A 3,297-nucleotide genomic window follows, 5' to 3' on the forward strand; every position below is an offset into this window, starting at 1 on the left:
CCTGACCTGCATACAGATTTCTCAAGAGGCAGGTCAGGTGGTCTGGTATTCCCATCCCTTTCAGAATTTTCCACAGTTTATTGTGATCCACACAGGCAAAGGCTTTGGCATAGTCAATAAAGCAGAAATAAATGTTTTTCTGGAACTCTCTTGCTTTTTCCATGATCCAGCGGATGTTGGCAATTTGGTCTCTGGTTCCTGTGCCTTTTCTAAAACCAGTTTGAACAACTGGAAGTTCACAGTTCATATATTGCTGAAGCCTGGCTTGGAGAATTTTGAGCATTACTTTACTAGCATGTGAGATGAGTGCAATTGTGTGGTAGTTTGAGCATTCTTTGGCATTGCCTTTCTTTGGGATTGGAATAAAAACTGACCTTTTCCAGTCCTGTGGCCACTGCTGAGTTACTGAAGTACAGATGTTTTACAATGTTGTATTAGTTTCATGTATACAACAAAGTGATTCAGTTATACATATATGTGTAGGTTAGATTATTTTTCTAGATTTTTTTCCATTATAGGTTATTACAAGATATTGAGTATAGTTCCCTGTGCTATACAATAGGTCGTTGTTGGCTATCTATTTAATATAGAGTAGTTTGTATCTGCTAACCCCAAACTCCTAATTTACCCACTCCAGTACTCTTGCCTGGAGAATCCCATGGAGGGAGGAGCCTGGTAGGCTACAGTCCATGTGGTCTCAAAGAGTTGGACATGACTGAGCGACTACACTTTCACTTTCACTTTCCTTTCCTCTTTGGTAACCATAAGTGTGTTTTCAATGTCTGTGAGTCTACTTCTATTTTGTAAACAAGTTCATTTGTATAATTTTTTTTAGATTCCACATTAAGTGATATCATATTTGTCTTTATCTGATAAATTTTACTTTTAAATATACATACCATTTGACATAGTAATCCCATCTTTAAGAATTTATTAATAACTAGTGATACAAAGGTCTGTCTAGTCAAGGCTATGGTTTTTCCAGTAGTCATGTATGGATGTGAGAGTTGGACTGTGAAGAAAGCTGAGCACCAAAGAATTGATGCTTTTGACCTGTGGTGTTTGAGAAGACTCTTGAGAGTCCCTTGGACTGCCAGGAGATCCAACCAGTCCATTCTAAAGGAAATCAGTTCTGAATATTCATTGGAAGGACTGATGTTGTAGCTGAAACGCCAATACTTTGGCCACCTGATGGGAAGAACTGACTCATTTGAAAAGACCCTGATGCTGGGAGGGATTGGGGGCAGGAGGAGAAGGGGATGATAGAGGATGAGATGGCTGGATGGCATCACTGACTCGATGGACATGAGTTTGAGTGAACTCTGGGAGTTGGTGATGGACAGGGAGGCCGGGCGTGCTGCAATTCATGGGTTCGCAAAGAGTCGGACATGACTGAGCGACTGAACTGAACTGAACTGAACTTAGTGATACAAGTATAGAGGATATAGGTATAAGGATATTTACTATAAGCATTGTTTATAATATAAACAAATTTGCAGCAACAGTGAAGTGGTTAAATATATTCTGACAAATATTACATACTATTTATGACAAAGAATGCCATATTACTGTTAAAAAGAACAAAGTAGGTGCATATTTACTATATTGGTTTGCTAGGGCTGCCTTAAAAAAGTAACATATTAGGTGGGAGGCTTAAAGAATAGAGATTTATTTTCTTGCAGTTCTGGAGGCTAGACACCTGAGACAGCGTGTCAACAAGGCTTCTCTCCTTGGCTTGTAAATGGATGTCTTTTCATGTGCCTTCATGTGGTCTTTCCTCTGTACCATCTGTGTCCAAATTTTCTCTTCTTATAAGGACATCAGTCATATTGGAGTAGAGACCACACTAACAACCTTATTCACACTTACCTTTGTCTTTAAACTCTATTTCCTGGACTTTCCTGGTGGTACAGTGGATAAGAATTTGCCTCCCAATGCAAGAAATAAGGGTTCAATCCCTGGTCTAGGAAGATTCCACATGCTACGGGGCGACTAAGTCCATGTGCCACAACTACTGAGCCTGCTCTTTAGGACCTGCGAGCTGCAACGACTGAGTCCATATGCTGCAACTTCTGAAGCCCATGAGACTAGAGCCTGGGCCCCACAGCCAGAAAAGCCATCGCAATGAGAAGCCCGTGCACCATAGGGAAGAGAAGCCCCCACTCGCCGCAACTAGAGAAAAGCCAAGCACAACAACAAAGACTCGGCACAACCAAAAATAAAAACAAACAAACAAATAAAAACAGCCTATCTCCCAACACAGTCACATTCTTAGGTGCTGGAAACTAGAACTTCAGCATATAAAATTTGGGGGACACAATTCGGTCCATAACATTAGTAACATAGAAAGATGTTCATGATTTTTTAGGTTAAAAAAAAATTTGAGCAGAATAGCACATGCAGTACAATCCCCCTTTTTTCAAACTTAAACACTAAAAACAAACCTCTGGTACGTGCTTATATGCAGTTTGGGGTACACTGCAAACATTCTGGAAGGACAGATATCCAGCTGTTAAAAATGGTCCCTGGGGAACAAAACTTGAGTTAGGAATGGGTGGGAGGGACAGATTTTCACTCTCGATCTCACTCTCTCTCTCTCTTTTTTTTTTTTTTACAAACATGGGTTACATTTGTAATTGGAAAATTTGAGTTTAAAAAATAGAGACACAGGGTAGACCCCTGATCAAAGGAAAACATATCCTTCCTTGAAAGAAAGTGTCATTATTGAAATGAGGGTTGGGGACTGGCATTCAATCCAAGGTAAATTGACAAAGACAGGAAAATGGGAAGAAAAACAACTAAAACTGAGGTGAATTTAAAATAACATAAAAGAGAATTGAAAAGTATTGTTCTGATATTGACTTTGATAATTACTTAAAGGTTTAAAGCTGTCTTTGAAACACTGTAGGATTTCATTGAATTAGAATTAAAAGCAGAGTTTTCCTTTCTTCCAAAGTACTGCAGCAGATAAGAGCAAACAAAGCATTCTATAAGAGAAAAAAAAAGGAAAGAAGGAAAATAAGTACTTGAAATTAAATACATAAACAAAGAGGAAAATTAAGAGATAAGAGTTTTGGTAATCGATGTGAATAAGAGTTAAATTTATTGACTCCTATGTGCCTGGCTCTGAGCTAAGGACTCTGCCCTGTGAAGATGACAGAATCTGCCTTCAATTCTTTTCTGGCTTTTTAATTTAAAACAAAGCTGAGAATATCCTTTAGTATTTGTTGGAGAGCTGGTTTGGTGGTGCAGAATTCTCTCAGCTTTTGCTTGTCTGTAAAGCTTTTGATTTCTCCC

Source organism: Bison bison, unplaced genomic scaffold (genome assembly GCF_000754665.1).
Source record: "Bison bison bison isolate TAMUID 2011002044 unplaced genomic scaffold, Bison_UMD1.0 scf7180017864486, whole genome shotgun sequence".
NCBI lineage: Eukaryota > Metazoa > Chordata > Mammalia > Artiodactyla > Bovidae > Bison > Bison bison.